The 22,071-nt window shown below is 43.2% G+C and overlaps 1 protein-coding gene across 3 annotated transcripts in view; it reads right to left on the reverse strand.

Annotated features, from left to right (window-relative positions):
* The window catches only part of NCK2 (NCK adaptor protein 2), a 152,577-nt gene that overhangs the window by 72,228 nt on the left and 58,278 nt on the right, over positions 1 to 22,071 (reverse strand). For all 3 annotated transcript variants that reach the window (XM_042981066.1, XM_042981067.1, XM_042981065.1), the window contains exon 2: positions 2,022 to 2,207. The gene's annotated coding sequence lies outside the window, so the exon portion shown is untranslated. The remainder of the gene's footprint in view (positions 1 to 2,021; positions 2,208 to 22,071) is intronic.

The following is a 22,071-nucleotide window of genomic DNA, read 5'->3' on the forward strand; positions in this document are numbered from 1 at the left end:
TTTTATCTATTTTTGTAGCTGCTAAAACACAGTGCTAAAACGGTCAATGGTTTAGAATCTAGTTGGTGCTCACAATAAATATTTATTATACAAATGGATACATCTAATGATTTTCCCACTGGACATTTATCTAAACCACAAAAGTAATTCTTAATAAGTCAATCAGGGTTTTTTGGTCATGGATGTCATGAGCTTATAGAAATGAACTAGTTAAAATAATATGTGTATAGATATCTCTGTAAGTATCTTTTCATGGTTATGAATGGTTCTCTATCTAACTGTACACAGGAATCAACCATTTGCCTAATAGTAATAGATACCTGCAGGGCACTCGTGCAGAATATACTGCTAGGAGTGAGCACGTTACTTTCTCTGCCTTACCACTCTCCGAACGAGACACTTTCAGAATAACTGAAGTGATAACATGAAGTGTGTTAATGCCATTAAGTGTCACATTCTAATACTGATGAATTCCTGATGAATCCTGACGATCAGATTTGAGGATTTTCACTAATTTCTCGCTTATTACCATGAAATACGTGACTGCATTTATAAAAGACTAAGTCTTAAAAGGTTCCACTTCAATGACTATTATAAAAAATTGATTTGCAAAGGGTAAGAGCTTTTCTGTGTAATGGAAATCTCCTAGGATTGGACATGAAACATCCCAATGGTGTTTATCTTACATCAGGTCTGAAGGAGAAACCTGGGAATGCCCCATCGACACATGAGGCTATGTAAAGCTAGTAAGAGACCAGTCCAGGGGGCACAGGGTCAGGATAACTTTAAGCATAGTGGGAGAGAGGAAGGAGGGCATAGAATTCAGCTACACAATATGACCTTCAAGCTCTCAATTCCAAACCAAGCCCTAGACCTGGAAATCACAATGAACAACACTCTAAATAAATGGGACATGTCATTTCCTCCAAGTGAAATCATAAAGGATAATAATAAGCTGAAGACACCCAGACACTTAATCCTACTCTTATGAAATACTACCTATTATTTCTGTGCTGTTCAGGTTACTACACATCAAAAAGGAGCAGAAGTAAAATTAAGAAGCCTCAAAAAAAAAAAAAAAAAGTCGTTAAGGGGGAAAAAAAAAACCCACTTACAAAAATTTTAGCAGCAGTTTTAGATGAGATGAAAGCTAATTCTCATCTATATTAAATTAATAAACTTACAGAAATCATACCAAGAGATTCTACAGCCCAAAGTTATAGATTCAAGAACAGTTTAAAACAATTTGTGAATAACACAAGCAAAATAAGGGTCTGAGGAAAAGCTAGTGAATTGGGTGTTCCCACCTCCAAACTGTACCTTCTTCATAAAGCCTGCCTACGGCCCAGCCAGAGACAGAACACCAGATTAACCACACTACCAAACCACAACCCTTACAATTTCAATCATATGTCCCAAATGATTTGTTAGGGCTGAAAAATATTTCTGTTATACAGACTACATGTTTCTGCCCAGGAACGGCTATTACAGGATCCCTGGATCTCAGAGCCCACATGCTGTATTACGGGTACAGTTTTAACACGTGCGAGCAGATTTCTCATACAAACAAGCAGAATTTTCCCCAGAATCCTTTATCCGTTTGCACATTTACATGTAGACTATTCTTCTAGGCGTCACAGTTGGAACGAACCTTTACCAGACCAAAAGCATCCCGAAGGCAGTTCTTATTTATCTCATAGTCCCAGAGCAGCACAAGGAAGGCCTCGACTTGTACAGACTCAAGGCCACCTTGAGCTGGTGCCACAGGGCGTTTTATAAGTGGGGGGACACCCACCATTCTGCTTCCTGGTCACTCAAGTAATGCCATCATGTGCTGATGCAGGAACAGTCAACTCATTTTTGAACCAGGGCCCTTGAAAACTTACAGTTTATGTAGCTCAATACATGAGGGCCACACTTCTTGTCATTTTACTAATGGAAAACCTACCATGCAAATCGAGCATTTGAGGCGAAAGCACCAACTTCTCCCAGCTGTTTTAAGCAGGAAATCACAGGCTTACCTTTGGCACTCAGTTATAAGAGATGACTGGCAAAACGCAGAACTCCTCAAAAGGTGAATTTCTCAGCTGGTCACACCTCCTGAAGTTACAAAGCTGCAGGAATTCTCCAGATTCTTGAATCCAACCCAAATCTCAGCAGAGGATTATGATCTGGGGAATCACTTGTATAGAAGGAACATATGAATTCTGAAAGGAAACAGAAAAAAACACATTTATTGGGACCACGTGCTCGTTTGATTTTAAGTTAACTGCCTGAAAATTATTTGCCTGAAACCAGTAATTTTCTTTTTTAAATAGAATTTATTGTCAAGTTAGCTAACATACAGTGTATACAGTGTGCTCTTGGTTTCGGGAGTAGATTCCCATGAATCATTACTTACATACAACACCCAGTGCTCATCCCAACAAGTGCCCTCTGCAACGCCCATCACCCATTTTCCCCTCTCCCCCACGCCCCCATCAACCCTCAGTTTGTTCTCTGTATTTAAGGGTCTCTTATGGTTTGCCTCCCTCTGAAACTAATTTTTTGCCCCTTCCCTTCCCCCATGGTCTTCTGTTAAGTTCCTCAAATTCCACGTATGAGTGAAAACATATGATCACTGTCCTCTGCCTGACTTATTTCACTTAGCATAATACCCTCCAGTTCCATCCACATTGTTGCAAATGGCAGGATTTCATTCTTTCTCATTGCTGAGTAGTATTCTATGGTATACATAAACCACATCTTCTTTATCCATTCATCAGTTGATGGACACTTGGGCTCTTTCCATACCTTGGCTATTGTTGATAGCACTGCTATAAACATTGGGGTACAAGTGCCCCTATGCATCAGCACTCCCATATCCTCTGGATAAATTCCTAGTAGTGTCATCGCTCGGTCGTAAGGTAATTCTATTTTTAATTTTTTGAGGAACCTCCACACTATTTTCCAGAGTGGATGCACCAGTTTGCATTTCCACCAGCAGTGCATGAGGGTCCAATATTTTCAATACACCCCAGAAAAAAGTTGCTTTGTACCTACTGACCCCTGCCCAAACAAAAACGTCCTCCTCCTCCACCTTCAGATCCCTGTCTGGTACCTCTGAGGCAGTCAGGTACCTCTATGGAGGAAAGAGATGGGGACGGTGGGGACAGCTAGCCATAACCCAGGCACCTAAGTTCCCAAGATTCTTCAGCCCTCTTCCCCAAGACGGCTCCTCCCCACAGCCTTCCAAGCCTGCTGGAAACAAAAGAAAGGTTGCCCGGTGGAAAGGAAGCAAGTCTGAGAGCCTAATGAAGGGAGAAGGGTTGCAGAGAGCAGGGATGTTTAAATTTAGAGACTCACTCCTCTGTCTCAGAGGTCTCTTGCACTGGCCATTTACTGGGAGAGATCCCCTACTGGACCCCACAGCCTTGTGCTACAAAACATCCCTGCAGGAAATCTGAGAATAACGTCCAGAAACCACAAGGAAGTGGGGACAAGAGCAGCCTGACGGAGATGACCTGTGGCCTCTCCTCCTTGCTCTGGGGGAGTCTGCTGCTGCCTTACGTTCTCTGCACTTGGGGGGCTCTTTTCAGTCCTTGCCCAGCATTTTTGAGGGGACCCTGAAGCTCTGTGGACCTCCAAGAGAGTTCACTGACAGTTTTAATTACATTTCAGACCCAGAGGGGATCGGTCCTGACAGTTCACTCAGAGAAGATCTATTTATTCATCCCTAGCATGATTATGACCCAAAACGTTAAATACCCCATGGAAAAAATCAAATTCTATTTTAGTCCAATAGAAAAAGATAATTCAAGTAGGGCTTTCATAAAAACGTTGTATGGCACATTCATAAATTTTGATTAAAAAATTAATTCCTCTTTATGCACTCTCTAGCATTATTTTAAAGACTGCAGACCTTAAAAAATATATATGTATATATATGATTTAATGCAAGGAAAAGGTGATGCCGCAGCACAAAAGAAATACTAGGTTTGGGCAAGACGTGTACCAGGACAATTACACCCTTCTCTCTGCTACATGTTTACAATCAAATGACAGGATCTCCAGAAATAGAAGTTTTAGTATCCGGACTCAGGTCCTGAGCAAGTATTTTTTTTTTTTTTTTAAACCTTTATTTATTTTTGAGAGAGACAGAGTGAGAGCGGGGGAGGAACAGAGAGGGAGACCCGGAATCTGAAGCAGGCTCCAGGCTCTGAGCTGTCAGTACAGAGCCCGATGCGGGGCTCGAATCCACGAATGGCTATCTGGGATTCAAGTGTGAAAAAGGAAGGCTGCAGTGTTTTCCCAGAGAAAAGCATTTCACAGACAAACGGTCAATGCACAAAGCATACGCCTTCAATGGAAATAAACAGAGGGATCAAGACCTGTCTCATCCTGGGTTTAAATGTACCCTGCCCACGTCCTATGTTTATTTAATGTGGGGCTATTGGCGTATTCAAAACCTCTGGTAAGGACAAACATTTCCAATCAGATCTTAAGTACAAAGATTTAAACCCATCAGGAAAGCATACACTCTTATGCAAAAACCACCTCAGACTGCAAACGCTACCCAGCACAAGGTCAGCTGGACTGCAGAAGGTTCTCGCCCAAGAATTGACTCAAGGACAGTCTACAGAGTGTGTTGCACACAGACGGGAATATACGAAACGCGTCTAGGTTTTCCTTTGAAAATATTTCTCCACTAGCACCATGTGCATCTCCCTTTAGAAACAGATGACCAAGAGGTAGAACCAGAAAGCAATGAACCCTGATACCAAACATATCTCCCCTCCACATTACTTTGGACTCCTAATAATGCAACATTTTGTCACCGCGAAATCCACAGGATTTTCTGAATTGTCTGTAACACTGACATTTTCTTTTTCTCAAATATGTTTGTGAAAAACCTGAGCCACAACTTGGGGCTTCTCCCCTGTCTTCTGGGGGCATCTGGCTACAGCACCTGTTTCAACTGGGAGGGTGTGCTCTGGGCTTGCGTGCCTCGGTACCTCGATCTGCAATTCTGGGAGCACTATGGGTCCTGGGGCCAGGGCCTGCCCCGCCACCAGTGCCGACCTTAGTCTAATTTAGACTTCCAGTGCCTGCTACAGCACCAGACACCGGAGGTCCCGGGCGGTGTCCTTCATACCTTAGCCCCGCATGGAGGTCCAGTGGTGACGTCCATCACTAATGCGCTTTACTCCAGGGGAGTCATGAAGGATTAGCAAGGGGGGATGTGCCCCGTTCCGCTGATGGCCCAAAGCTGTGTGTGGGGACGCTCAGCTCTACCTATTTTACAGCTGGCCACTGTTCCTGGACCATTCAAATCTCCCGAAGGCTCATACTGGTGCTCAGGGGATACCACCTCTCCTTCTCCCTGATTCACAGAAACAGAGTAACAGGCAGAGACAAGAAGAGCTTGTCCTGGTCCCAGTGAGACACTGCACTGGTGCTCCCCCTTCACAGCAACCCGATGAGAGAAATCTTATCATACAGCTCAGGGACTAAGCCACAAGATGGCCCACAGCCAGAATCTAAACCTACGCTGGCCTGATTTGAAATTTTTTTATTAACATTTACTTATTTTTGAGAGAGACAGAGCATGAGCGGCAGAGGGGCAGAGAGAGAGACACACACAGAATCCGAAGCAGGCTCCAGGCTCTGAGCCATCAGTCCAGAGCCCGACACGGGGCTCGAACCCTCGAACGGTGAGATCATGACCTGAGCCAAAGTCAGACGGCGCCCCGGCCTGATTTCAGAGCCCTGCCAATGCTCTTTCTCCTCAGAAAAGATCACCACTAACAGGTAGAGCCTGGAGACTCAGGCAGAGACTGACTGCCGCCATCGGTCTGGAGTATCTGCTACACTGGGAGGCCAGCTTCAGCCTCTCCAATCAGGTAGGGACAGCATAATGCTGCATCAAAGAAGCAAGCCCACGAAGGCACACAGCACCTTATTTTCAAAGGAACCGTTTCTCTTAGATGTTAATGCAGCAAAAAGAATTACTGAAAAACATCATCTGACTGGGTTGAGTAGTGCACACAACCAAAAGAGTCGCAGGTTACATCAGGTGAGCATCACAACCCAATGTTACACATACCAAATGCACCACGAGAAACCTCCAGACCCCTAAATTTTAGGCCCTCTGGGCTCCCAAATGTCACAGCCTCATCTCGCCCTTTCTTACCCCTCTTTGTCCTCTCCACGTGAGACCCCTCTTCAGAGCACATAGGCCCTACAGTGGCCCAAGCTGACATCCAGCTCAGAATGAATATGCAGGGTCCCTGCCTGACCAGAAGGACATGGGGCCAGGCTCTCTTGGTGACTTCTGGCAGAACTAACTATGTTTCATTCCTACCAAGCTACTTGGTGGAAAACTTTATTCTGGTGGGAAAGTGCTAGTTTCAGACACTGAACAAAGCTATACAAAAGTCTCCTTGAGTGGCCTGGCTAAAATTCAACCCTGGTTTCTTCCCCCATGTGGACTCACACCATGCACAGTGGTCCCCAGTCAGGGCCCAGAGAGTAATGGAAGGCCATAAGCAAGGGTCCAAATTTCAAAAAGTCCCATGAAATTAGGATTCTTACTCAAGATAAAGCAGTCCTGAGCAAGACAAACTCCAAGTTTTTTTCTTTTTAATTTGTGTGTGTGTGTGTGTGTGTGTGTGTGTGTGTGTTTATTTTTGAGAGAGACAGAGAGAGAGCGTGCGCGTGAATGGGGGAGGGGCAAAGAGAGAGACGGAGACACAGAATCCAAAGCAGGCTCTAGGCTCTGAGCCATCAGCACAGAGCCTGACACGGGGCTCAAACCCACGAAACATGAGATCATGACCCAAGCCGAAGATGGATGCTTAACCTACTGAGCCACCCAGGCGCCCTAACAAACTCCAAGATTTTCTGCATTGGGCTGCTTTTCTATCTGTTCTAAATGACAATGCTGGTTATCAGTTGATTATATCTGTTGATTAGAAGTTCATTAATGAAAATGGAAAAAAAAAAAAAAAGAAGTACTGATTTCTAACTCTCTGAACAGCCACAAAGTGCCATCACATATGGCTAAGGCAGGTGTTTGGAGAGGAGGGAAAATGGGTCAGATTTTAAGCTCTGAGGTTTCTACGTTCTAAAATAATGGAAATTTCTGCCTTGTAGGACTGAAACTGCGGGCAATGGGGTCAACCACATATAAGGAGATCACAAAAAGTGGCATGAGTCCACAGATCAGAATGGGGTCCCAGGCCTGGTTCAGTGACCCAATCCCTGTATGACTCTGTGCCTCTGTTTCCTCCTTCAGGACAAGGGTCCTTCAGCTCCAATTCTGCGGCTTTGACGTACAAGTGGATTTAAGAATTATCAAAACTTGACGATGCAGTACCAAAAAAATTATTAAGGCTTATCTAAAATACCATGACAAAAAAGTCATAATGCAAATCTTAATATGAATTTAAGTTTTACAGTCCACTGCCTAAAAATTCTAACAGATAGGAATTTAATTAGCAACGCCACTTCCAATGGTTTGTTAAGATTTTTGTTTATATAGTTGATGGTACAAAATTCCATTCTCCAAAAGGTCTGATAAGGTGTGTTACTCCTGAGATCTTCCCCCTTGTCCAAATCAGTTTTCGGGATCAGCCTACAAAGCCTGCTATCCACCTCAACGCCATAGCTAGACAATCTAATGACACATACAGGCATACCTTGGAGTTACTGAGGGTTCAGTTCCAGACCACTGCAATAAAATGAATACTGCAAGAAGCAAGTCATGAATTTTTTTTTTTTTGGCTTTCCAGTGCATTTAAAGTTATATTTACACTATAATGCAGCCTATTAAGTGTGCAATAACATTAGGTCTAAGAAAACAATGTACGTGCGTAATTAAAAAATACTTCGTTGCTAAAAAAAAATGCCAGCCATCATCACTGATCACCGTGATTAATCACAAATGTAATACTAATGCAATAGTTGGAAATACTGCAAGCCTTAACCAAAACGTGACATGAAGACGTGAAGTGAGCAAATGCCATTGGAAAAGTGGCGCCAATAGGCTCGCTCAACCCAGGGTTGCCACAAACCTTCAATTCGTGAAAAATGCAATACGACCGAAGAGCAACAAAATGAGGCATGGCCGTCACATTATTAAAAGGCTCACTAGCACTCTTTATGACACGGGCCCGTTGCTGTCCAGATAGTTACAATACCCATAAAAGGTACACTGACAAAACTAAACCTTAAACACTAACATGCACTACTAGATAAAACTTGGGCAAAACCCCTTTTGTTTCAAAAGGCAGGATGGACGGACAGGGAAGGCAAGGCAACACAAAACAAGACACACAGACTCTAAAATCTTATCTGAGACAATTCTGGTGTGCCAGGTAATTCAAAGGCTTTTAACTATGAATATGTGTAAGAATTATTAATTATTTTGCTGAAGTTCAAGTCCTTTACTTTTGGAGGATAAAGAACTGAAAGAATGGGGGGAAATGGAAGAAAGGCCAAGGTCAACAAATGGGGTACGGGTGAGCAAATTCTCTAATTTTTTTTTTGTGTTATTTATTCTTGAATGAAAGAGAGAGTGAGCATGAGCGGGAGAGGGGCAGAGCGAGAGAGAGACACAGAATCAGAAGCAGGCTGCAGGCTGTCAGCACAGAGCCAGACATGGGGCTCGAACTCACAATCCGTGAGATCGTGACCTCAGCCGAAGTCAGGCGCTCAACCAACTGAGCCACCCAGGAACCCCAAGCAAATCCTATTTCTCTCTCCCCTCCCTCCTTCTCTCTCTTTCTCTCTCTCTTTAATTTACACTTTTAAAAACAGAATCTTAAAAAGCAAGCAAGAAGGCCAGACACAGGCTGTTGTTAACAGTGGTTACAACCAATAAGCTTATGGGGTGGAAACAGGGGTGAGGAGTATGATTTTACTTTTAACTTTTCTGTAACATTTTTACAACTACGTCTTACTTTGGTGATTAGGACATTAATCTATTAGATAAAATCACATCCCCTTTCCCATTTCTCTTCATTGCATGGTTTTCCGGAAGGGAAGCCCAGCCAGGACATAGGGCACATACTCTCTCCCCTTCCTCTCATCCATACTCCCTGCCCCCGGCACTAAACAAGCCCTCACCATCAGCCCTCCTCTCCATTCCGGTTTTGCCATTTCAGAACTCCACTGCTAAGATGGCTGCTCACTGCCTTGGTCTCCAAAGCCCTCTCCCACCTTCACCTCATCTTTGGGAACTTCCTGCAGATTCTTGCCTCCCTCCCCACCCTGTTCCAGTGCCCAGCAGAGGGCTGAAATCCTACCCTCTTTCAAGAGGCTGTTCAAGGCCCCTCCTCTCGAAAGAGTTTCTGGATACCTCCAGAGTCAGTTAAGCACTCTTCCTTCTGGGTTTGAATTGTGTCCCCCCAGATTCCTCTGTTGAAGTCCTAACCCCCAGTAGTACTTCAGGATGTGACAGTATTTGGAGATAGGATCTTTAACGAGGTCATTAAGTTAAATGGAGATTGACGCTAATCTGATATGACTGGCGTCCTTATAAGAAGGAGAAGAGACACTAGGAATGCTCGAGCACAGAGGGATGACCATGGGAGGAGGCAGCAAGATGGCAGCCATCTACAAACCACGGAGAGAAACCAAACCTGCCAACACCGTGCTCTTGGGCTTCCAGCCTCAGAACTGTGAGAAAATAAATTTCTGTTCTTTACGCCAGTCAATGCCTGTGGTCTTTTGTCATGGAAGCCCTGGCAAACTAATATACCATCTCCTTCACTAGTTCTCATCACATACCGCAGAAACCTGAAAAACATGCCCTAAATGAATGCAGGAATGAATGAATGGAAGGAACTAGTCAGTAATAAATCCACCAGAAAACCCACAGCATCTCCCGGCTTCCTTCCTCCTGGGCACAAAAGGAACAGACTCTCCAGTTTTCATACACATATTCTTTCTTTCAAACCCAGTTTAAACACTGCCACCTCTGGGAACACGCTCCCAGTTCCCCTACATAGAAGGTCTTGCCTTCCCTCCTCAGTGCAAAGTCCTACTGCAACATTCACCATACTGTACCATAATCAGCGTACTTTGCATTTTAACGGAGATGTTTAACCATTTGCAGAAGTAACCAGGGTATGTCTCCCCAGGTACAGTAACACTCAACCTCAACACCTATGGACCTATAGGCAATCACTCTGCCCCAATCCCGACTAGGTGACTTGAAAGCAAATCCCACACAAAAATTATTTTATCTATACACACTTCACTGTGTATCACCAGTAGATAAGTACAACTCCATTATTACCCCTAAAACAACAATTAATTCCTTAATATAAGCCTCACATTTAGTGTTCCAATTCTCCCAATTTGCTCATAAATGTCTTTTTAAGTTTATTTATTTTGAGAGAGAGAGAGAGAGCATGTGCACACATGAGAAGAAGAAGAGCAGAGAGAGGGAAAGAGAGAATCCCAAGCAGGCTCTACACCATCAGCACAGAGTGCAATGTGGCACTCAAACTCAGGAACTGTGAGATTGTGACCTGAACCAAAATCAAGAGCCGGATTAACCAACTAAGCCACCTCATAAATGTCTTTTTATAGCTGATTTATTTGAATCAGGATCCAAATAATGCCCATAAATTACAATGTTTTGTATGTCTTTCAAGTCACTTTAAATCTATTTTATTTTAATGATGATTTGTTAAAGAAGCTGGGTCATTTGTCCTGCAGAACATTTAGCATTCTGGATGTTGTAAATTTCATTTCTCTGATGCTGTTTTACATGTCCCTCTACCCCTGGCATTTCCAGCAAATGGGCAGTTAGTACAAAGGACTCATCAGATGGAAGAAGACTAACTTTTCTCAAGGGCAGAGACCCAGGACTGACCCTGTACTTGGTACCAGGGTGCAACCCAATTAATCAATGATTCAGTAAATGACAAAACAAATTGGAAGCACTAATGTATCAGTGCAGTCCTCCACTTCCGTCCTTTCCACTGGTCCCATTTCTTCCTTCCTTCCTTCCCTCCTTTTTATTTTAGAGAGAGTGTGTGTGAGCAGGGAAGAGGGGCAGAGGGAGAGAGGGAGAGGGAAAAAGAGAGGGAGGGAGGGAGGGAGGGAGGGAGGGAGGGAGGGAGGGAGGAAGAGGGAGAGAGGGAGAGAAGGAGAGAGGGAGAGAGAGAATCCCAAGCAGGCTCCACACTCAGCGCAGAGCCAGTCAAAGGGCTTGACCCCATGACGCTGGGATCATGACCTGAGCAGAAATCAAGAGTAGGACACTCAACTGACTGAGTTACCCAGACACTCCTCCACTGGTTCCATTTTCCAGCGGGATCCTCCCTGGGATCACAGGCATGGTGCTTCCCTCCACTTCTAGGCCCTTCAAAAAGAAAAGGTCCCACTCTACTTCTTCAACTGGGAATAGGTATATAATACTAAGACTAAAAGTCATAAAATAGTCAAAGCACTGAATGCTGTTCTTCTGGTTTTTAATAAAATGATTTAAAAAAGAATAACTATCTGTGGGGCAGATGGGTCCTGGGCAGTGGCTCCAGGTGGCATGGTTTCACTGACGGACACTCTTACACAACCCCAGAAAGGCAGCATTCATGCCCCCAAACTACCCTATTGAGAATGCTTCTCCTGTATTTCTCTAAAACAAGAGTCCTTTTTTTTTTTTTTTCTACAAGGAACATTTCCATTGTTTTATATAAATCTAAGCCCAGAATTAATCAAATCAGAAATCTCAAATCCTTTATTTCCCCTGCCCTTCAAGTTCAACACCTCGGCGTTATTTTAGTGCCACACATTAATTTTAGAGAGAACACTAAATCTGCTAAGCCTGCAGCTGACACGCATGGGCATCACAGGATGGAAACATCTAGAGAGAGCTGTTCAGGGGAGGGTCTAGGTTCTCATTAACTCAGGATTAAACCACCGTATTCCTAAGTGAGTGAACTATAGGGCCTGATGCAGATTTTAGTACTCCAGGGATCTGAAGGGCTACTCAAACCCCATTTTTGTTCTAGATCACATCATTGGCCTTTTAAGAAACCAAAACGGGACTCTCAAGATGAGGGTGGGGGACATGATTTTTATAGCTATTAGATGAAGGTAGTGGCTCAAAAAAGACTGGGAAGAGTCCATGATCTTTGGCATCTGAGAAATCCCTGGAAGTTTAGAGAACAATTGAGCTCTGGAGGAAGATTTTGTGGGAAGGTTGTTTGTTTTAATTTGGTAAATTACTGGTAACTGAGAAGCCTCCCACAGAATGAATTTGTTTCTTCTTCTTCTTTTTTTTTTTTTTGAGAGACACAGAGAGACTGAGCATGAGTGGGGGAGGGGCACAGGGAGAGGGAGACACAGAACCTGAAGCAGGCTCCAGGCTCTAAGCTATCAGCACAGAGCCTGATGCGGGACTCGAACCCACGGACTGTGAGATCATGACCTGAGCCAAAGTGGGACGCTTAACGAGTGAGCCACCCACGTGCCCCGAATTTGCTTCTAAGGAACTGTGTGGAAAAAAAAAATCTCACTGCATATTATCCTATTTCATTCATTTCTGATGGGTACTGAATACACTTGATTTGTTTCTCCCACTTTTTTTTTTTGTTTCTCCCACTTTTAATTAGGGGTGATGCTCATATAGATAATATAGTATCCCCTAAATGTATCCCATAAAATTCCATAAAATATGGAATGAAAAGAAAGCTGGGTGAATTAAATTTTCCCATCAAAAAAAGGCTAACAGTTATAAAGTTTAACTTCCAGAACAAATTTATGATTATTCCAAGTGAACAGAAGTGTTAATAATATTGTGTTCCGAAAGTATGCTTAGCTACTTTTAAATATTCCTAAAATGGTCAGAGTGTGTTTAACCCCCATTTTCCCCAAATGCCAGATGCTTTCACAATTCTGTGCCTTTATGTCTACTATTTCTTTCCCTATACTGGGAATATCTTTACCCCTCCAGCTTCCCAAAGCCACTGTCCAGACAAATCCAACTCATTGCTCAGACATGAACTCAAATGTTCTCCTTTTGGGGACATTCTACAGGAATGGAGGATGTTTCTGAAGAAATCACTCTTTTATAATCATAAACTCTCCTATTTCAAGGCTATCTAGACAGGAAGAGCCTCCAGGAAAGGACCTCCACACGCTGAGGTCCATATGGCTTGGCCACATGGCAGGCGCTCGATAAAATGATAATATCCGACATTTATCATCCAATAAACTTTCACTTCCTTAATTATATTTGTAAGATCTGTTGCAATTGTCCAATACCCTACAGCATTCAGCGCCATCTGGCCCAGAATCCTCTCCTCCCAAATTTCAATCCAAGAGACCCTGAATCCCTTATACAACTGTCCTTGAGCCAGCTTGTGAGTGTGAACATGGAGCCTTAAATACAGATAATGATGTAACCATGCCAAAACCAAAGGATGGTTCTACTTAACGAACCATATTTCTTAATTTTACTGCTATAAATTAATTTTTCTAGAGTATTTCACTTGTTAAATAAATTAGCAATGAATCAATGAGAGGGAATGAATCAAAGAGTACTTTGAAATTCTAGAGTTCAAATATATATATATATATATATATATATATATATATATATATATATATATATGACCTCCTATGGCAGCTGCCCAATTAATGTCATCCATAAAGCCATTCAAATACTGTGTGTGGGCTGAAATCCAATTAAGTCATTTCTGTCTGAATATCCCCAAAGAGCCTCCTGGTGAGCTCAAAGTAGAAATAATCACAAATGCCAGATTAGCTGTGTAAGCACTTCCAAAGCTGAAACCAGACGAGAGCGTGAAAATCTACAGGCCCAGCCTTTTAACTGGGCACAAAGGAAAAAACATTTCAATGACCACCTGGCAGAAAGTCAAACCCATTTCCTTGGTCTGCCAGGTCTTCTCAGATAATCTTCACCCAGTGTAAGCATCAAAAGAGAAAAAAGCTTTGATCCCTTCATTTACACACATTATGAAATGATAAACTTTCGCTCCACAATGCAATTTTGTGCACAAGAGGAAACAGGAAGAGATTTCAAACTTGCTCTGAATTCACCATTTTGTTCAACCAACCTTTTATGGACTAGGTCTTGAAATTAACAAACAATGAAATTTACAACTGCCTCTATGCATGTAATTTGTCCCATAAAAACATGCAAAGCCAAAACCTTTGAGAGGTTGAGGGACAGAACAGACTCAGCTCATGAGTTCAATTTCTCTTTCACCTTACAACCCATCACTCAGATTCCCAAGTAGGCAAAATACAGAGTATCTTCAGGTTATGTACAATAGCCAACATCTTGAGTGTTTTTACCATGTAATCCAGAAACGGAAAGGGCACTAGCTTGCCTATTCATTCTCAACAGATCCTTCCTAACATCCACTGAATTAGTATGTCTACAATTTGTGAAAGCTCCTGGTGATTACAATGCCAGCCGCAGGTAAGAACCACCACTACAGAGGAAGACGAGAAAGTAAAAAGGGCCAGATCAAGAAACCTTATTCTCTCAACTTTCAATATTCGAATACAAGGGCTGTCTGAAAGAAGATTAATCCAGGTAATGAAGTTGGCCATGCCTCTGCATAGGCTCTAAAGGACACAAGGACTTTGTTTAAACTGGATGCAAATCCCATGTCTGCGTCTCACTAGTTTTAGGACGTTGAGGCTTCTACTTAGCCTCGGAGACTAGGTTTGCTTGGAGGCAGTATCAGTCACCTCACTGGTAGAATCAAAGGCATGCTTAGTCAATGAAAATGTGCAACATATCTACTATGTGCAAACACCGTACATAAATAAGGCACAGAACACCTGCTGTCCTTCTAAAGACCTCATTCTGGTGAGGGACCAAAGTCAAATATGAGATGACACAGCAGAGTTTATTTCTTCAGTTACAAGAAAATTCACCTATATAATATGTACATCAGCTAACTTTTCCTAGGTAACGTCTAAAACAGATGCGTGCTATCCAAAATTTCTGCTAATGTCTGCTTTACAATTAAAAAATTATGAGGGGTGCCTGGGTGGCTCAGTCGGTTGGGCATCCGACTTCGACTCAGGTCATGATCTCACGGTTCATGGTTTGAGCCCTGTGTCGGGCTCTGTGCTGACAGTTCAGAACCTGCAGCCTGCTTCCAATTCTGTGTCTCCCTCTCTCTGGCCCTACCCTGCTCACGCTCTGTCTCATCTCTCTCTCAAAAATAAATAAACATTAAAAAAAAATTGAAATAAAAAAATTATAAGGAGACAATCAAACTGAGCGTGTGTGTGTGTGTGTGTGTGTGTGTGTGTGTAAACAAACATAACAGCTTTAGGTAAAAAATACTTTATGATGGAACAAACAAGGAGGTCTAATCTTACTTTCCTGAGACGAATCTTCTGACAGAGGACCTACAAATGTCTCTCGGGACCTCTTCTCCAAGCAAAACCTTCCTCACTGGAAAGAGGACAAGGTTCCCTGAAACTCATCACCCCATTCTTGCTTCTAGGCAGACTTCAAGTTAAGTCACCCAACCCATACCGTGCTGGGTGCTGGACACACAGTAGACAAGACAGACGTATGCTTTACTCCCACAAAACAGACTCAACAGACGACTGACTGGAAGAGCCAAAATGGGACTTCTGGATGCTGTCCATCACTTGTGTAAGAGAGGCACACAATCAGTCAGGGACGTCCAGAAAATAGACACACTGCTGCTAACTTGCATGGTAAAAGTGCCTGACCCCGCCATGCTTTTCAGGCAGCATCACACCTGCCTGGGGGGCGGGGCGGGGGGGGGGGGGTTGGCCTCTCATTACACCTGGGCAGGTGTTTTCTGAGCGTTGTGTGCTCCTCACTAATCCTCCTGCTCCGCTTCACCAGGCCGGTTTCAGTCCATCGTTCCAGCTCTGCAAGAATTCGAGATTCTTTTTAAAAAAAAAGTTTTTTTAACGTTTATTTATTTTTGAGACAGGGCTCAAAGTTCGACTCGGGGCTCGAACTCACGGACCGCGAGATCGTGACCTGAGTCGAAGTCGGATGCTTCACCGACTGAGCCACCCAGGCACCCCAAGAATTCGAGATTCTGATTCGTCCTGGATGATCCCTATCACTCCATCCATTTATCATGGTCAAATCTGATACCCAGGTTTCCATCCATGCTGCGGTACAAATCACTGCCAAGGACAGCACACATCTGAGACCTTCACTCAGGGAAGATCAAACTAGCAGTCTACACTCAGTGGCCATAAGGCCATCACACCAGCTATCAATTCACATAATAGTTTGATACACAGGGAGATGGGCCTGTTTGGTGAACGAACTTTGGCTTCGGAATGAAATGCCAGCCCCATCCCTTACTGGCTCTGTCTTTTGGCATAATGGCTTACTACGTCTAAAGCTTAGGTTTCCTCATCTATAAAATAGCAGGAAGAGATGTGTTATATAGATGTGTTGTATACACTAAGTGGCATACGAAGTCCCAGGTGCATAGGGGCACTCAGAGAAAACACTACCTTGTTCCCCCTATTAGACACTGAAATGCCTCTGGTCATAGTGGGGGAGTGAGCCGAGGGCCACCCTGCCCCTAAACACCCAACCTTTGCATTGGGCCTGCCAGAGAAGACCAAGGACAGTCCCCCCAGAGGAGATGAGCAGCCAACTGGGAGATCAGAGGACAATGGGTGGAGGTCTCTGGAACTCCCCATCTTTCCTTTGGGCCATGAGCCACACCCCCTCACTCCCTTGAGCGATAGCAAAGCATGCGACAAAGGTGTCTCACAGGCTCTGTCCCTCAGACTTTCTCCTTTTCTTTCTGTTGATGTTGTACACCCTTTTTTGTATGTGTAAACAGACTATGAAAATAAAACACACACAACCATCCCCCAACCACGTATGGAGCACATGAGGTGATATGGGGTTAGGGGAGGAAATGCACTGGTCAGTGGATAGGGTTGGGGGGACTTAGAGTACCAGGAGGGCAGATGACCACAGATGAAACCCCAAGGAGACAACAGCCCAGAAGGCTCCTAAAGAATGACCAGGGTCAGAAGGGAGGGCCCAAAGTGAGAAGGTATATTAACACTACAGACGTAAGTGGGTCCAACTTTATCGAGACACTGCTGAAATCCAGCCACGTGGCATCAAGAAGAGATGCTGACAGGCTCCCCGCTCCCAGCTTTCATCTCCATTCAGTAACCTGTTTATCGGTCTCTTTCCTGATCCTGCTTTCTTCTCCTTTTAGAAAATTAGAACATTCACCGGCTCCAACCTCCCGGCACTTCTCTCCTTCAAGGCCATGCAGAGAATATCAACAGGGATTCTGCCATCCACCTGTGAGTGTGCACACACCGCATCTGAACCTGGAGCTTCGAATGCAACGTGGTCAAGTGCTCTGCTCACTTCTCTCCTTTTGGGCTTCAATTCCTCCTCCACGGTATCTGTTTCATATGCTCTATTTTAAGGATTATTCTTTTTGACAAAAAAACAGCAACAAAAACCCCTCGATGTACGGGAAAGTTGATGAGTCCTGCCTCTGCGACTGGTCATATCTGACACCAAGCACCACGCCTACGCTCTCAGTCCATCTCTCTAACAACAAAAGACAGGGGCGCCTGGGTGGCTCAGACTTCAGCTCAGGTCGTGATCTCGCGGTCCATGAGTTTGAGCCCCGCGTCGGGCTCTGTGCTGACAGCTCAGAGCCTGGAGCCTGTTTCAGATTCTGTGTCTCCCTCTCTCTGACCCTCCCCTGTTCATGCTCTGTCTCAAAAATAAAGGTTTAAAAAAAATGTGTTTTAAAAAAAACAACAAAAGACAGAACGAACATTTTTTTGTTTTGGACCTCAGAACGTTGAGGCTCGCCTCACCTCACCTCTGCCAGTCACACATGTACATGCCACTCTCTCATTTACTCCCAGGTTACCCCTATCTTCCATCACCTTGCAAATTCAGGAATTGTGTGCCTCGGAGTTTCACGCACTAAAGAGGGAAGGAAAACAGACCAATGCAACAGCAGTCCATTACTCAGCGTTTACTGGGTGCCACAGACTAACAGGCTAAACACCAATCCTACGTTATCACATTCAGTCCTGACATCAGGATGAGGTTTCATTGTTCCCATTCGAAGCAAGGAAGTTAGCAGACGTACAGAGGTGCACGGGTGCAGTGAGAATCTGGAGCCCTTGGCCTCGACCTTATGCATGCCGCCTCTCGTGCTGGAGACCACAGACAGACAGACTGCACGGGGTACCTAGGCTGAACAACTGCACTGAACCGTCTTCCAGAGGAGCATGTGCTAAGGGAGAAATTGGTTACGATCTCCGTCAAACACTGGTGGGAAGAGAGGCTTAACTGTGTCCTATGAGCATGGCAGTTCTAAGTGATACAGATTTCCAAAAGACCAAAAGTTAAACGTACGAAAGAAAAGGCTTCAGGGGATTCTTACCCACCTGCCCTCTCTTTTTCTTCCCCCTCTTTAACCAAAAAAAAAAAAATGTCAGGGGCGCCTGGGTGTGGCTCAGTCGGTTGACCGTCCAACTTTGGCTCAGGTCATGATCTCACAGTTCACGAATTCAAGCCCCACATTTGGCTCTCCGCCGTCCGCACAGAGTACACTTCAGATTCTCTGTCTCTCTCTGCAACTCCTCCTCTTCAACTCTCTCAAAAATAAATAAAACATTATTCAAAAAAATGTTGTCATTAACTGTTTTCAATCAAATTTCTCACCAGGCATCCTTAACCTGCCTCCCACATCCAAGAACACAGATGGCAAGACTGCAGAGGGGTGGTCCAGGTAAGGACCCTCTAAATGACTTCTTGCAAGGGATCTATTGTATGCACTTTTGGACACAATAGAGGGAACCATCTGCTTTCTACCCCAGGCCAAAACAACTCTGTGATCCTTGGGCCTCTGCCTTCTCATTTATTTATATAGAAGTACAGCGATGTGCTTTTTATTGACTTGCATAGAAGGTTATCTTATTTAAAATAATAGGAAGTTTTCAAAGAACTCAGCAGTTCCACTTGGGCATGGCATATAATGGAAAGGACTTACAGAAACGTTAGAAATAGGAACACAGAAACAGGACCAAATGCTTCTGGGAATTTAGTATATGACAATGGGTGCTGGCTGCAGTCATTGGGGGAAAGACACGACTTCTCAATAAATAGTGATGGGATACTTTGGTAGCCATCTGGAACGAAGTTGGAGCCACACTTCACATCCTACAACAGGATGAATTCCAAATGCATCTAAGGTTTACCGTGAAAAAATAAAAGTATAGAAGGACATATGGAAGAAATTCTTTATAGCCTTGAAGGAAAAACTTTTTTAAATCTATGACTAAAAATCCAGAAACCACAAAAGATGTTTGAATTCATCTACATAAAAATAAAAATGGTTTTTTACACGGCAAAATATACCCCAGGCAAATCCAAAAGACAAATAAAAAGTTAAGAAAAAAAATATTTGCAATTCGTGACACTCTTCCTAATTCAAGGAGAGCTCCTTACAATTGATTAGAAGACCGGCAAATCAAGAAAAGGGGCAAAGGAAACTGGGAAAGAAAATATCTGGCTTTCAGATAGATGCTGGACTTCACTTGTAATAAAACACGTATACCAAAGCCATAGGAAGATACCACCACTCACCTATCAGAATGTCAGAGATCAGAAAATGTGGTAACAGCACGGTATCATGTGAACTTCCCATTGTGATCACTGCCATGTGGTTATTTAAAATGTTAACATTTGAGAAAGCTGGATGAAGGGTATACAGAGAATTTTGCACTATTTTTGCAATTTTTGTAAGCCTAAATTTATTTCAAAATAAAAAAAAAATTAATTTTATCACAATAAAATGGCATATTGGTGAGGCTGTGGGGAAGCTCCTATACTGGTGACAAAAATGCAAAATCACACAACTCAGTGAAAAGCAATTGGGTAAGATGTATCAAAACAGAAACAGCCTCGAGGCACCTGGTTGGCTCAGGGGGAAGAGCATACAACTCTTGATCTCGGAGTCATGAATTTGAGCCCCATACTGGGTGTAGAGATTTCCTAAAATAAATAAAATTAAAAAAAAAAAAATAGAAACAGCCTAAATGTCCATTAATAGGTAAACAGTAAAATATATTACATCTATATGCAAAGTGCTAGTCACATAAAAAAGGAGGAATGCCTCTAAAATCTAAAGAGGAAAGAGTTCAGAAATAGATTGTTAACTAAGAAAAATACGGTTAAGAACACTTGAGATTATTTTCCCAAATGCATTTATCTATGAAGAAACTTAACTACCACTTGGCTGCCTGGTTAAGCTGCCTCAAGTGCATCCCGCACTTTATCCTCATTATGTTGAGATTCATGACCCATTTGAACTTAATTATCAGTAACCTTGGTGAGCTCACTATAGGCTTCTCCATCTAAATAACCCATAAAAATAGGTTTTTAATCCTAGCTACAGGGATCTTTGGGGAACCTCACTATTTGTATCTGACAATACGAAAATAAAAGCATTTCACCCTTCATTTCTTCTCTCTAAATCAGTCCCCAAACTCTAAGGTTACTTTTTATTAAATTGAGATACAATTCACACACCATAAAAATTCGGCAATTAAAACGTATTCAGTGGTTTTACTTATTTTTAAAAGTAAGTAATAGAGAAACCTCTTTATGTTATAAGAAAAGGGGGGGGGAACAATAAGGAAAGTAATGACTTGAGTAACCTATTACTTAGATATTTCCAGAACATTCTGGACGTACAAGAAACTATAAGCCTTGCCTCTGGTGAGGCCATCTGGTGACAGGAGGCAGGCTTTCCTCCACGTTAGATTTCAGCTGCCTTTTGTTTGCTTGTTTATACGCATTATTCTTTCAAATAAAAATTTCTTTCAACAAAATAATAACAGCAGATAGAAAACAAATCTTACAGCAAGCTAACCTTAACATCTACTCCTTTCAGAGAATCCTAAATCCTATAGCTACTTATGTTCAAAAACACATCTTCTGGAGATTGGAGATAATTTAATATTGGCTCTGAAATAGATGGATCACACTCGTAAATTAATGAGAACGTAGTTATAATTTTGTTCTCTTCGGAAATGAACTGAATCAGATTAATGCAGCCAGTCGTCCCACAGTCAGACCTTCCTGAGGATGATTAAACTCTTTAGAAATCTGCAGTTAGTGCCAGTAGCTTTAAAAAGTTATGAAACCATAAATTAATGACTCCACACCAAATTGCTCAAAGAGTTTTCAGGGCCAAATTTACGAACTGGTTTTGTTTTCCAGAAGCATCCTGTTTCCACAGAAAGGCAGAAGCCGATCGGCTTCCACAATCTAAGGTGCTTTGTCTCAACTGTGGTTACCACATGCTTGGCTTCTGCTCCCTCATTCCAACTATGGGGTAATCATAACGAATCCCATCTCGGTTGAGAGTTGCTAGAAACCCAATCAATGATTTTTTCCTTAATGTGATTACAGCCCTCTCCCTCAGGCCTGACAGGAACCCCAACATGATGAGGGCCGCGCTATACTCTCCACCAACCCTGAAGTCCCCACAATGCCGTCCTGTGAGTGGGCACAGTATTTCAGGACTTCCTTCCACTTGCCCACACAGACTGGCAGCCTGCCACTTGGGCATGCCGACTTTTCTTACTTCGGAAGACACGGAAACCATCTTCTGCCCTTCCACTGGAACAACACGGAACAGGGCTGGTGGTCCCTTCCTGCCCCAGACCCGTGAGTGCAACATTCGGCACCCGGAAACAGCACAAACTCTTGTTTTATTCTGCAGAGGGAAAAAAAAAAAGTCGACGCAGACTTCAGAACCCTCTCATATTTAAGGGCCTCCCCCCAAAAAAACTAGTAGAAAGGCTAAAATAGAGGTATTTTCTAAGGTTCTGAATTTGGCAAAGGAAGAAAAGCTTATAAATCAATGTCAGCTTTTCTTCTGTGGGCGCAGGGAAAGAGGCAGAAAGAAAAGGGATTGGTGGGATAAGGTAGGTGTGAGTCAAAGACCTAAAAAGGATAATAAATGTTTGTATCTTAGGGCCACAAAGCTAAAATCAAAAAGGAGTTTTGATGGCTCAATCTAT

This window comes from Panthera tigris, chromosome A3 (genome assembly GCF_018350195.1).
Source record: "Panthera tigris isolate Pti1 chromosome A3, P.tigris_Pti1_mat1.1, whole genome shotgun sequence".
Classification (NCBI taxonomy): Eukaryota; Metazoa; Chordata; class Mammalia; order Carnivora; family Felidae; genus Panthera; species Panthera tigris.